Source organism: Lissotriton helveticus, chromosome 6 (genome assembly GCF_964261635.1).
Source record: "Lissotriton helveticus chromosome 6, aLisHel1.1, whole genome shotgun sequence".
In the NCBI taxonomy this organism is placed as follows: Eukaryota; Metazoa; Chordata; class Amphibia; order Caudata; family Salamandridae; genus Lissotriton; species Lissotriton helveticus.
In genome coordinates, this window is record NC_136067.1 from 1,385,149,327 (window position 1) to 1,385,164,531 (window position 15,205).

General features: G+C 44.7%; 1 protein-coding gene across 2 annotated transcripts in view; it reads left to right on the forward strand.

Annotated features, from left to right (window-relative positions):
* The window catches only part of SLC22A16 (solute carrier family 22 member 16), a 466,664-nt gene that overhangs the window by 63,490 nt on the left and 387,969 nt on the right, over positions 1-15,205 (forward strand). The gene's annotated exons all lie outside the window — the stretch shown is intronic.

Genomic DNA, 15,205 nt, shown 5'->3' on the forward strand with positions numbered 1-15,205 from the left:
TTGATAGTATGATCCTTAAATGTTGTTAGTTCCTTCTCGATCTTTTCGAGGAGAAGTTTGGCCTCTGTTTCGGTATGGTTGTCTTTAATATTTTGTAACTGTTCCTCAATTTCTTCGACCTCTTTTTGGCAGATTCTGTGGGCTGTTTCCACTGTGTGACCCATTAGATCCCTACTTCTCTTGGTGCTGATGCAGCTGAACCCTTTCTTATAAATCGGATCGTCGGTAAATATAACAGGAACGTTCTTTAGATTTGCCAAAAGGAATTTGCCATGTAATTCCGTCCTTTCACGTGCTTTTGCAAAAGAAGCACGTGAGGACGGAATTACATGGCAAATTCCTTTTGGCAAATCTAAAGGCGGGAACAATGCCTTGGGGCCTCCAGATAAAGAACGTTCCTGTTATATTTACCGACGATCCGATTTATAAGAAAGGGTTCAGCTGCATCACCACCAAGTGCAGTAGGGATCTAATGGTTCACACAGTGGATCAGCCCACAGAATCTGCCAAAAAGAGGTAGAAGAAATTGAGGAACAGTTACAAAATATTAAAGACAACCATACCGAAACAGAGGCCAAACTTCTCCTCGAAAAGATCGAGAAGGAACTAACAACATTTAAGGATCATACTATCAATTTTAAAACATAAAAATTTGAAAAAGATCAAAAAACCTTCAACTTGGAGACAGTGTACCCTTATTTAAAAGAAGATTTTTACACTCGGCCCGAATCTACTAGCCACCTCAATACATACCAAGGCAGATCAAAAAAGAAGTTCCTAACTTTCTCAGAAACATCTTCATCGGAATCCTCGGCAGAGTCAGACCCCGGAGAGGGAGCATCCAACAGGAACCAACAGAAGAGGCCTTTTTTAGGACAAGGCCAACAACAATCAAGGAGCAAATTCAAACCCCAACAATGGGAAATGACCATGCGCAAGCAACACTTCAAATCGTAGATAATTCCTCGATCATTAACCTCTCCTGTAGAATTCTCACAAAAGCTGAAGAAGAGGTATTGCAGCTGGGTCTTTCATATGTTCCAGGCACGCACATAGATTTTACCAAAGTGAAGCTGGAGGTGATTGAATTCTTTAGGAAAATCAGACTCCGATGGTTCTTCAAGGATGTAGTGAATCAGCCACAGATCGAGGTCTCTGGCCTCAGAAATAAATCATCTTTTTGTCCACCAAATAACAACATGGCCAAAAATATCATCACCTTCGAACATAAGGTTCTATCTTCCCTAAATGGATTAGAGAAAAAGAGACCGTTTATACCTACCAATCTCTCCAAAATTCAAAGAGAAGCCATCAGTACATTAAAAAATCAGCAAGAGGCAGTCATCCGACCAGCAGATAAGGGAGGCGCTGTGGTACTGTGGTCCAAAGAATTATACAAAGCTGAAGGCAGAAGCCATGTTTATAATCAGAATTGGTACCGCCGTATAACACAGGATACTACAGCGGAGATCACCTATGAAATATCACGAATGGTGAAGGAGGCAAGGGAGATCGGAATACTGGGCCCGAAGGAAGCAGAATATCTGGTTAAACGTTTCCCCCGAGTACCCCATCTATACTTTCTCCCAAAAGTACATAAAGACCCCAACACACCGCCAGGCCGACCGATCATGTCGGGATGCGACTCAGTGTTGGAGCCGGTTTCCAAGTTTGTGGATGTGTTCTTGAAAGAATTTGCTGTAGAAGTACCCTCATATCTTCGTGATACGATGGAATTTATAAACAAGGTCGAGGGCTTGGAGTTTGACCCCAACTCACAACTCTTGGTCACAATGGACGTTACGTCCTTATACACGCAAATTCCGCAGCAAGATGGAGTGGATGTGATCGAAATGTACTTGGACAAGAGACCTCGCCCCCATAGAGTACCCACTGAGCTGATTGTCAAATTTGCATCATTGGCATTAAAAAAGAATTTCTTTGTGTTTGAAGATGAGATGTTTGTCCAAATCAAGGGCTCAGCGATGGGCTGTCCCTTCGCACCGGAGATGGCTATACTGTACATGGCCCAGTATGAAGAGAAATTTGTGTATAACAATAATCCACACAAGGCACATATCCGGCAATGGCTCAGGTATATAGACGACGTGTGGTGTATCTGGAATGGTACACCACAGTCTTTGGAAGAATTTCATGATTGGCTGAATAACCGCAATCCGGACATAAAATTCAGCTTGGCCTACGACTCTAAAACCATGTCATTTTTGGATGTCGAGATCAAATCCACCCCGGAAGGTCTCATGTCAACTCTTTTTCAGAAGAAAACTGATAAAAACAATGCCTTACATTACAGAAGCTACCATCCCAAGAGCCTTAAAAACAACCTCCCCTACGGACAATTCCTTAGGGTGAGGAGGAATTGTTCCAGAACAGAAGATTTCGTTACCCATGGAGATTCTTTGGTTCAAAAACTGAAAGAAGGAGGATATCCCAGTAAGCTTCTAAAACATTCTATGAAGAGGGCAAGATGGACACCCAGAGAGCATCTATTGCAGAAGAAGGAGAAAGTACCTACCGAACGCATGGTGTGTGTTTCCACCTTTGGACCACATACAAACCCAGTGCAGAAAATCATCCGGAACAGTTGGCATCTAGTAGAAGAAGTCATTCCTGATATTGGTAAACCACTGTTTGCGCTGAAATAGAATCGAAGTGTGGGTCAGCAGATTTCTTCCACACATCCCACATTGAAAAAAGAAACACAGAGCACATTGTTCAATACGAGCCCAGTGAAAGGACATCACAAATGCGGCACGTGTTCGGTGTGCAGCCTAACAATGGAAGGAACACATTTCACGGATTGCAAGAAACATTGGCGCCATGATGATTTCACGAACTGTAAAACCAGGTATGCAGTATATGCCATAGTATGTCCCTGCAAAAAAGTGTACATTGGGAAAACCACACAAGAGGTGCGTCAAAGGATAATCCAACATAGATCCCGGATTAACAACAGAGTACTTACAGCGCCACTGGTGTCCCACTTCCTGACTAATAATCACTCGGTCAGTGATTTGAAATGGACAATTCTATCAGTTGTAAAAAACATTGCTGGTGCGGGAGGTGATCCGGATGTACGCCTGGCCCAGAAGGAGGCGTATCTCATTTTGAAATTTGACACCTCAATGTCAGGATTGAATGACCTTAACGAACTGAGTAACCTCTAAGCATCCAGTCTGTCACGGTAGATTCTGCAACGTGTGTCTGCTTTGGCTCTATGCTGCTTAGATGACCATGAACATGAAATGTAATATGACCGACATGACCACCCCTAACAAAAAACTCCATTTAGATTTACCGAAACTACATGTCCCAATATACACCGGGACTGCAGTTTCTTTAAATTAGAGAAGACACGCCCCAAATGTAATCACGTGTGTTACTCGGGGAGAAGACGGATGCCGGACTGAAGCAATTTGAAACCCGCTTCTAAGTAAGTTCTTTGCCAAGAACCATTTTTATAAACACAATCAGAACCTGTTTGTAGAAAGGTTTTAACAGCGCGTCCCCTGTGTTTTCAGCTAGCAACTTTGTGCGGCGGCTGCCGCCTCCCTACGCGTGCAGCTGTGCGGAACTTCCCACGATCATTAAGGTAGGAAGTTCGATTTCAAAGTTGTCTTTCCACTAATCTGCGCATTCAGACAGGCAGTAATTCCAGGTTCGCTTTCATTGCAGTGGTCGTGTGTAAAGATATGAACACTGAACATTAAAACGATCCGGCACCCGCCTCCCGCCCATAGCACTCACCAATGAGGTATGTCTTGGTTTCAGGGGTCAGGAAGTTGAGCATAAGTCGGGCAATGAGGCAGCACTTAAAACGGATATCTTGATTTTATCTGTTTACAGAGTACAGCTAACGGGGGATGGCCCTTGAATTTCTAACTGCCACCCATTACGAATAAGGTAACCAACCATAAGAGTGTGTGAGTCTGGTAGAGGTGAGGTCCCTAGAGGCAGTCTTCTTACTGATACCAAATTTTTTATTATTCACAGCGACAGCGACCCCCAGTCCGTGTCCTGAGGAGAACCCTAGAATCAAATTGGGTTCGAAACGCGTTGACCTTCCATCCAAGATACAAAACAGACAGGGCTTGATAGGAATGAAATAATACATTTGTAATCACGTAGTCTATCATGTGTTATTCCTATTATTAGCACCTCATTGTAAATTACAATATGTATCTTGTGTTGGTGTTGACAAGTAGGTGAATGTAACTTTCAGTTTGTCCACTTGTTTATTGTTATTCAGGACTGGTGCCTCAAAATCAAGTTGTCTGAGGCATTGTACAGTTGTCTTTGTGATTTTATATGACAATTTTTTTTGTTTGTTTGTGACATGTGTATTTCACTGCACTAAATGTATGTTTGCATTTGTTAAATATATTTGTGTTCTTTTGATGACATAAGAAAAATATTTTTCAAAAAACTGCTTTAAAAAACACGAATCAATTCAACATAATGGTTGTTCAACCTAGTAATTAATTTGACTAGGCGCTGTATTTCTTGTAAAATTTAACCTGCTCGGCCACTTGTTGTTGTTTATCCAATAGTAGCGGTCCAGGCCGGTCAGTGATAGGACCCGAGCCTTTTTTGTTTTTTCTGTGCGAATAGATCAGCAGGCTCTTTTCCCCAAGTTCCTGGAGATAAAGACTCCAGAAAATTGGATCAAGCCGCTAAGAAGGTCTTCTCCTCAGGTAGCATGACCTTAAAATCAACGAATGCTACTTGTTTACTTGGTAGATATGTGCATGCCCTAATGGACTCGGTTAAACAATTGTCTGCTAAACTTCCAGAGGAGGACAGAAAAAACTTTAATGAAGTTGTTTTAGACACTCAGGCAGCAGCCCGCCGAGTTATTCAGAGTGGCATGGACACTGCAGATTCTGTGGCTAGAGTAATGGGTTCTTCAGTGGCTACCAGAAGAGCTGCATGGTTAAAGTCCTCAGAGTTTTCCGCTGATGTACAGGCTACTCTTTTGGATTTACCTTTTGACGGAGTTGTTCTCTTTGGAAAAAAAGCGGATACGGCTTTGGAAAGGTTCAAAGATAGCTGAGCGACAGCTAGATCTTTGGGCTTGCAGATGAAAGGTACAGCCACCAGGAAGTTCAGGGGTTTTGGCAGATCTTCCTTTCGTCCCTTCAGACAAGGCCAACAACAGCAGCAACAACAGAACCCTCTGTACAAGTCTTATAGAGGTAGACAGAAGGTTCGTGGACGTGGACGTCAAGCCTCTTCCTCCTCTACTTCCTCCTCTAATACCCACCCCCCACCTACAACAGCAAAGCAGCCCTAGATCCGCCATTCCGGATCATGTGGGTCCAGTAGGGGGTCGGCTTACTCATTTTCTACGGGATTGGGAATCGGTTACATCAGATCTTTGGGTTCTCAATCTCGTAGAAAATGGGTATGCTCTTCCTTTCCAGGAGTTCCCTCCCAATTACCCTCCTTGCCAAGGTTATTGTTCGGAGGACCACCTGCTTCTCTTGCAGGAAGAAGTCCTGGCACTGTTCAAAAAGGGTGCAATAGAGGTAGTTCCGGAGCAGGAGAGGGGTCAGGGATGCTACTCCTGGTATTTTCTGATCCCCAAGAAGGATGGCAGGCTTCGGCCAATCCTGGATCTCAGGATCTTGAACTTGTATCTGAAACAAGAAAAGTTCAAGATGCTCACTCTTGCGCAGGTTCTTCAAGCGCTGTTGGAAGAAGACTGGATGGTGTCGATCGAATTGCAGGATGCTTATTTCCACATCCCTATCCTGAAGTCGCACAGGAAGTATCTCCGTTTTACGGTGGGTTCGCAACACTACCAGTTTGCGGTCCTTCCGTTTGGACTTACTACTGCGCCTCGAGTTTTCACCAAGGTGATGGCAGTGGTGGCAGCACATCTCAGAAGGTCGGGAATTCCTGTATTTCCGTATCTGGACGGCTCATCAAAGCAGAGTCTCCAGAGAAGGTGCTTCTTCATTTGCAAGAGACAACTCGGTTGTTACACAGGTTGGGTTTTTCGATAAATGTACCCAAGTCTCACCTGGTGCCCTCCCAGCGCAACCTGTTCATAGGTGCGGTACTGGACACTACTGTATGTCGTGCATTCCCTCCACCTCAAAGGATTCACGACATACAGGAAATTATACTTTTGTTCTACAATGGAGCGGTCGTTCCAGTCCTGAAGGTTCTTCGTCTGCTCGGTCTGATGGCTTCTTGCATTCTGTTGGTCAACCATGCACGCTGGCACATGAGGGCACTCCAGTGGTGCCTCCGCAGGCAGTGGTATCAGCACAACGGAGATCTCAGGGAGTCAGTGAGGATCTCCAGAGAAACTGCAGCGGATCTGTCTTGGTGGAGCGTGGAAGGCAATCTGTCGCAAGGAAAGCCTTTTCAACTTCCTCCATCGGTGGCCACGGTAATAACGGATGCATCCACTCTCGGGTGGGGTGCTCATCTGGGAGACCTGGAGGTCAAAGGTCTTTGGTCTCCAGGGGAAAGGTTGCTTCATATCAACCTTCTAGAGTTACGGGCGATACGTTTGGCACTCAAGGCCTTCCTCCCTTCCCTTCGCGGTCAGTCGATTCAAGTCCTGACAGACAACACGACCGCGATGTGGTACATCAACAAACATGGAGGAGTGGGGTCGCAGTGTCTTTGCAGAGAGGCTCTGCGTCTGTGGTCCTGGGTTCAGGACCATCAGATTTGTCTGATGGAAAATCATCTGGCCGGAGTTCTGAACATTCGTGCAGACCTTCTCAGTCGGCAGTTCTCTGCCGACCACGAGTGGAGGCTCCATCCAGAGGTTGTTCGTTACATCTTTCGGATGTGGGGAACTCCTCGGGTGGACCTGTTCGCCTGTCATTCTGCAGTCTCCAGTATCCGATGCAAGGAGCTTTGGGGGACGCGTTTCAGTTGAGTTGGGGAAATCAACTCCTTTATGCGTTTCCTCCCATACCCTTGATTCCTCGGGTTCTGAGGAAGATTCGCCAGGACCGGGCCCAAGTCATATTGGTCGCCCCGGATTGGCCAAGAAGGGTGTGGTACACAGACCTTCTCCACCTCTCCTCTCACCCGCCGCTCCGTCTCCCTCTCAGGGCTGACCTCCTCTCTCAGATGGAGGGGCAGGTTCTACACACCCACCTCCAGACATTACACCTTCATGCCTGGAGATTGAACGGGGCAACCTGAACTCTTTTTCTCTCCCTCACGATGTGGTGGATGTCATTCTTTCTGCCAGGCGTGACCCCACCAAGTCCATCTATTCGTATAGATGTTCTAAATTTGTTGTTTGGTGTAGGGAGAAGACTGTTGATCCTTTGAGGGCTCATTTATCTGATATTTTACAGTTTGCTCTTTCTTTGGCGCAGCAAGGATTTGCTGTTGCTACAATCAAAGGCTACCTTTCGGCGTTATCGGCATTTCTTTGCTTGCCGGATCAGCCGTCTCTTTTTAAATCTCAAGTGGTTTTGAGGTTTCTGAAGGGGCTTACTAATAAGTTCCCTCCTTCTCCATTTATTGTGCCTCAGTGGGATTTGAATCTTGTCTTGACTTTCTTGATGGGTTCTCCCTTTGAACCCTTACACAAGTGTCCCTTGAGGCTTTTGTCTTTCAAGACGGTCTTCTTAGTAGCAATCACCTCGGCAAGGAGGGTGAGTGAGCTTCAAGCTCTTAGTTCTAAGCCCCCGTTCCTGCTGAACGAATGGTTCTTAGGACCAGGGCTGCTTTTCTGCCTAAGGTGGTAACTCCCTTCCATCTAGGGCAGTCCATTACCCTTCCTACCTTCTATCCTCCCCCTCACCCTTCTAAGGAGGAAGAGAGACTGCACCGTCTGGACCCTAAGAGGGCGGTGTCTTTTTATCTGGATAGAACTAAAGACTTCTGGATGGACGACCAGCTGTTTGTTGGTTTTGCTGGCTGTCGGAAGGGCAGAGCGGTGCACAAGCGCACACTTTCCAGGTGGATAATCCTGTGCATCAAGATTTGCTACTCCCTGGCGGGTAAGGACCCTCCTGAGGGTATAAGAGCTCATTCTACCAGGGCAAGGTCTGCTACTTCTGCATTGTCTAGAGGTGTACCTGTTGAGGATATTTGCAGAGCCGCGACTTGGGCCTCCCTCCACACTTTCGCGAAGCACTACTGCTTGGATACCGAGGTGAGGAGGGACGGCCACTTCGCGCGTTCTGTCCTCCAAGATTTCCTGGTGTAGCAGAGTGGACTCCCTCCTCCGGGAGTGGGGACTGCTGTGGGACTCTATTCACGGTGAGGAATCCACAAGGCAGATGTATCTATCAGAAGAACAAGTTACTTACCTTCAGTAACGCTTTTTCTGGTAGATACAGTATCTGCCTGTGGATTCCTCACTAACCCACCCGCCTTCCTTGCGTCCACTCTGCTATACCTGGTTCTATTTGTATATATTTTAGGCTTTGATACCTTTGCTATGCACTGTGTGCTATTTTGGTTTGTATGTACTGTGTACATTGTATATATGTATATTTCCTGTCATTGGTCCGTCCGTGTGCCTCGAAGGCACGGAAAAAAGGGCGAAACTGATGTCATCACGCCGACGTAGGCCTAATAAGGGGTCGGTGACGTCAGACGCAGTCGCGCGCGATGCCGCGTTCCTATGATGCCGTCCACGCCGGCGTGCTACAAAGAAAAAATTCCGAACGTTGCTGACGCAAGGGGGATATTCACAAGGTGAGGAATCCACAGGCAGATACTGTATCTACCAGAAAAAGCGTTACCGAAGGTAAGTAACTTGTTAATTCGAGCAGTACTTCTTCTATCCCATTATTGTTTGATTTAGTAAATGTTCCAAGTGTGGTGAGTACGTTCAGACCTGTGTCCCATGCTCATTGTGCTACAAGAGTCAAACTATACATCACTGATGAGGCCTACGTACGACGAAAGTGGTTGGGTCTGCCGGTATTTCTGTCTGAATGGAACCTAGCCTGGCAGTTACGGCCAGACTGTTTCTATTGAAGCAAGACTGATTTGCATATGGCTAATCTCTGTCTAGAGTGACTTAGTAGGTAAAAATTGTAAACTGAATGCAGCCCAGAGCGATTGCTAGTGGCTGAGATTAAATCAAGCATTCCTTCCATCACCTTGATTGATGTTTGCTTCGAATAAATCAAAGCACAATGATTTAAGGCCTGTTATGGTCTGCTTCAAGATATACTTTGAAATGCCCTTCCTCTTAACTGCTCCTTAGCAAATAGAAATCTTCTTTGCCTTGTATCTACTGGAAAGCATTTTTACAATAAAAATCAATACAATCTCTCATGCCTCTGCCAATGGTTTGGACTTTCTATTCTCCCAAAGCACAATTTCCATAACTGAGCCCCTAGACAGCTATTGGACTTCCCCTTTGTGCACCTGCAGTTTTCATTTCTTGACATTTAATATACCTAACCTATACATATGGAGTTTGCATGTACTACTCATCTCTCTGCTAACATGCTCAGCTCTAGGGACAAATGCTGCAGAGTGCTTCAAAAAGGGCATTCCCTCTTTTTTCAGGAGAGAGGGCAAGTAGTTCAATAACCTTGTTTTTAAACGTCATGGTGAATTAATTATTTACTTTAAGAATCAGTGTCAATAGTAGCATGAGTGTATGAAACCACCTTTCCAGGTGGTCTTTTGATACCTGCACGTTGTTCCAGTTATCTGTCCAAGAGCATATTGTTTTTGTTTATCAATTAATCTCCCCTCATCAAGGCTGGGCAACTAAGATGAGGAGCAATTCTTAAAAAGTGTTGCCATCTTCTTTCATGCCACCTACGGCTCATGCATATTCTACTGGATGCCCATGATGGAACCAAATCCCTGTCTCATGGAGGTATCTGTAGAGGGCTGTAGGGCTCATTTCTCATTTTCTGTTCACTCCATACTGACCCTCATTTGAGGATTTGCAGCAAGTCTTTTTTAGGTCGAGCCTAGAGGCAGCGCGTATTCACTTCTTACTCTGTGAGGCATACAGTAATAGAGTATGCAGCGGAAGCCCCGCCCACTCTCCTCCCATATTTGTAATTGGCTTGTGTCATTGTCTTTCGTAAACGCTGACTTCCGATTCATTATGAGGCTTGTTAGTCCCTCCTGGGTACCTCCTTGTTGCCTTGTGTTCCCGCCCATAAGGACTGGACCTTTTACTTGGCTCGTTACACAGTCTGCTTTATCTAGTAGGTGAGCACTATTTTATTTATTGACACTAATGGGGACAAGGGGGGGGGCTGCTTTGTTGTATTTGCATGCTGACCGCAGCACCTGTTTAGGGAAAGCACGCTCAGTTTAAATGTTATTTTTTAAAGTTTGATGTGCAGCACCCGCTTCAGGGACACCGTGCTCAGTTTTATTATTTTAATTTAAATTTTTCTACTGAGTGCAGCGCCCGCTCGAAGGACACCGCGCTCGGTTTTATTATTCTTTTTTTTTCTTTACTAGTGAGCGCGGTGCATGCTTCAGGGCCACTGCACTCGGTTTTATTATTATATATTTTTTTACTTTACCACTGAGCGCAGCGGCCGCTGCAGTGACACCATGCTCTGCAATGGGTATTGCATTTTCGGGTCTTTGGACTGTTGCGTTGTAAATGACAATGCCTTTTAATCTATACTACTATTATAAAGGAAGAACGTTGAACCTTTGAGGCGGGTAAACTCGGGAACCACAGTGCCAATACACACACCCGATACATCGTTGTAATTGTCAGGGTGTGCAGATGGACATAGGCTATATAAATTAAAAAAATATAAGTTATTTAAAACATTTACGAGAAAAAAAAAAAGTAGTCCCATGAAAGTAGCGCCGGCCGCGACGTGCGTGCTGACATCAGGAGCGCGGGGAGGAGCGGCGTCCTGGAGCGCGAGGAGCAGCGGAAGACATGAGCATGGGGAGGAGCGGCTTACAGGCGGGGAGGAGCGGTGAGGAGCGGCGGACAGGCGGGGAGGAGCGGCGGACCGGTGAACTCAGGAGCGCGGGGAAGTGCGGCGGATGAGGTAAGGCTCCGGGGGACCCACGGGCAATGTCGGGGCGGGAGGAGGCCCTGAAGCCAAGGTCGGGACGGGCTGCCACTCCGGGGGACCCACGGACAATGTCGGGGCGGGCGGGGGCCCTGAGGCCTGATTGCTCCCGCACAAGGTCGGGACGGGCTGCTAGTTTTTTATAAAAGGCATTGCCATTTACAGTGCCAGTGGCTCAAAGGCTCCCGACTGCGAGACCTATTGCATTGTAAATGCTTGTTTACACTTTTGGCCAGCCTTCTCTAGCGGTGCTTTTGCTTCTTAGCTACCATTGATTCTGCCGAAAGTTTAGAGAAGGAATAATCCAGTGGAATCACTCAAGTTGCAAAGTTAAGCTGTACCAAGAGTGACTATAACAGACACAATGAAACATTCTGCTAAACTATATAGCAAATGACTAGCTTTGTGACTTGCTCAACCTTGGTTCAGGGTTGTCCAACTCCTGTAGTTATCCAGTCTGTAGCATTTATGCACCGTTCGCTGCATTCGCGACCAATGTGTCAAAAGACCTTGTCAGGCCCCTACAATGTCCTAAGCGAGTTTTGTCCACCCAACAGGAAGTTCTCCGAGTATGGGCTGACTCCTCCTAACACACCACTCTCTCTCTGGGACCACTTTCACAACATATAAAGGTACAGCATTATTTATAATTTAGAATTTTACAATGACAAAATCACCAAGGCTCTGGCATGGATGCTTGCTCAAGGACTACAATTAATTTTGTCTTATTTGCTGTTGCTTCTGTCCTTACCAACACTTGCAGGTTCTCCTTAGATTTGTGAATGGTTCTCACATCTTAGTAACATGTGTAGGGAAAAATTCCTTACATATCTACGAGCACGCGGCTCAACAGCTCTCTCCAGGGATTTCTCTCAACAACAAAGACGTGTCTGCATCCTCGCCTATCTCCATGTTGTTTCCTGCCTGCCGCAAGGGTTTTCTGGGGCAATTCCCACCGGGCCTCGAGCTCATTCTTACTGAACCAGGCAAGGAGCTTCCCGGCTTTGTCCCTGAATTTGTAGAGGTGGTGTAACATTGCCAGCCTCTGTGTTCTGGCACTGTCATATGCTAAGTTATGGTAATTGAGTCTCAGAGATTCTAGGTGTTGGACTGTCTGAGAGTCTGGTTCTCTATTTTCTATGCTGAGTATCTGTTGCTCTAATCTTTCTACTTTCTCCAACCCCTTTTTCTTTTCCCATGCAACGTGATTTTGGGCTCTATCTAATATCACCGTCTTGTATGCCTCCCATAGTGTCACTCCGGAGTTGACCATTCCTTTGTTTTAGTTGAAGAAGATCTCTGTGTCTACTCTAAGGCCCCTTATGAAAGTGTCATTTTGTAGATGCCAGGCGTTCAAGCGCCATTGGGCGGCTAGGCCCCGGCTCTGGGTCTCTAGGCTCACCAAGAAGAGGGAGTGATCCAACAGCTCCCTTGCCAAATATTCAGCCCTCCCTCCCTCTCCCATTTTGTCCTTAGGTACCAATACATAGTCCAGTCTAGAATAGGCTCAACGGGTTCTGGAGAAATAGGAGTATTGGCTGTTGTGTGGGTGTTGATGGCCCCATATGTCTGTCAATCAGAACGTGGTGGCAAAGCGTGCAAAGGGCACATTTTGCAAAAGGATGGTATGGAGGAAAAAATATCTATCAACTTGCTTAATCAAAGGGAACATCAGATTATAAATGGTACAATGTGCCTTTCCGATTTTAAACAATTCAAAAAATAGACATACCACAATAGCTTCCTTTGGAAAAATCAATAATTATTTTTTTAATGAAAAAAATTAAAATACACATATATAGACATCTGCGTAACAAACATATATAAACATACACAAGAAACAAGTTTTTGTTGCCTATACCCACATTTTTTACAATAAATCAGTGTTTGCATGCTCAATCTAGGCGATACACTGGGAGGTAATCCTATTTGCACAGGAGGTTTCTACACCTCTACAAACATTTACTGAATGTGCCTCGAAATACAATTATAAATCTTGTTTTCAAGTGGATTCCTCCCATCAAAACTGTTGATGCGTTTCAGCCTCCGTTCCTTCCGGGCTTCATCAGGACAAGGGTAAAGGAACCAATGTGGGCTTGAAAAGTTCAGGCTCTCGTGCGTGCTCCAGACAAGCGATACCCCACAGTTGGGAATAAAATTACTGCCGTACAAAGGGGTTCAGTCACCTCTCGGCGTTTCTCTTGAAGCATCAAAATATCTGCGTGTTGTTGTTTAATGTATTGCTGGACCAGTCCCCGTGTAATCTTATTGCCTAGTTCGTTGATGTTCCAAGTTATAACTGTAAAGGGAGATGGCTCTCTTAGGTTAGGTCTCACCATGGTTCAGTCCCCCTAGACATCCCTGCTGTAGAAAATGGAACTCATGAAACCCTCTTGCTGCCTCAAGGATACCTGCCCGTAGGAAACCGGTGTGACTAAACTGTGAAAACAAGCCGCCCCCCCACCCCAACGATCTCCCCTCCCCACCTCCCAAGGCCTTCCAGGTGCATGTACCCTTATAACTAACAGTGTGCAGGAGAAGAAGGAGAGGTCTCTCGTCCACACCCAATGTAGTATAGAGATTGCTTCTCCTTTTTATCCAATTATTTTAGGAATCAACTATTTGTCAAAGCACAATCCCTATATTAACTGGGCTGCCAAGACTCTCTTTTTTAGGTTCCAAAATCTATGTTGACTACTGTACTATTGACCAATCTTTCCTTGAAACATCAGAGCTTCATTCTGAAACTTCTGTTTCTTCTGTCGCGCATCTCACAGAAATCTCAGACATCTATTGTAAGTTCTTTGGTGCGTTTAAAGAAACTACAGCTAAATAGTTACCTCCTCCCTGCCCCTTTGATTGTATCTTTAAAATCTTACCAGACGCCATTGTACCTTATGGAAGAATCTTTTCCTTGTCCATCTTGAAATGACAAGCCTTAAGGAATTTTCTGGATGCCAACCTACAAATATACTTTTGTTTCTTCAAACTCTTCAAGTAGAGATTCCCTGTTCTTTGTTTGTGAAAGGAATGTCTGAGCTCCTCTCATGTATTGATTACAGAGGCTTAAATTAGGTAACTGTAAAAGACTGTTACCCTTTGCCTTTAATCTCAGACATATAGAAGCTGTTCAAGGTCAAAACTCTTTACCAAATTAGCCTTAAGGAGGGCATATAATTTGATTCAAATTCGATCTGGACATGAGTGGAAAACCGCATTCAGAACACTTTTTGGATAGTCTGAGTATCAAGTAATGACTTTTGTCCTATGTAACGCTCTAACTGTATTCCATTATATAAATTTATTTTTTTCAGATTTACTTATGCAGACTACGGTTGTTTATCTTGACGATATTTTAGATTTTTTCAAAGAGCCAGATGGACACATGATTCATGTAAAACATGGAATACAAAGGTTACATGAGAACAAACCACAGAAGTGTTTTCTCCATGAAGACTCTGTGGAGTACTTGGGTTCTGTTTTAAAATCTGAGGGAATCTCTATAGAAAATCGTAAGGTTCCTTCCTCATTGAAAGAAACACATAGTTTTCTTTGTTTAGCTAACTACTACAGCAAAGTAATTAAGAACTTCTCTCAACTTGCCCTACCAATCACAGACCTATTGAACAAGAACAGATCCTTTCAGTGGTCCCAAGATTCCTCTATCACCTTCAAAAGATTGTAATCTGAATTCATTAAGGCCCCATTTTTGCAACAACCTGACATAACCAAACAGTCCATCATTGAAACAGATGCCTCATATCAAGCAATGGGCTCTGTTCCAATGCAACCCAGTCAGAAATTAGAAGACCATTCCGTTACTTTCGTCTCTAAAACGTTTTCTCCAGCTCCGTATTTGAAAAATAATTCCTTGCTTTCAAATTAGCATTTCTACAGTAGAGATATTTTTTACTCATGGCCCAACACAGAGCAGTAATTTGTATTGATTTTTGAAAACCTAGTAGTTCTTCAACAAGCTGAATGTCCAAATAGCCGACATTCCAGATGAGCATTTTACTTTCAGCAATTTGACTTTATCATTACATACATTCCTGGCTCTGAAAATCTGGTAGCAGATTTCTTGTGCAGGCGTTACCCAGAGTCTGGAAACAACAAGAATACTGAAAATATCATTAATCCTCGAGCCTTTGTTTCATCTATGACCTCTACATCTT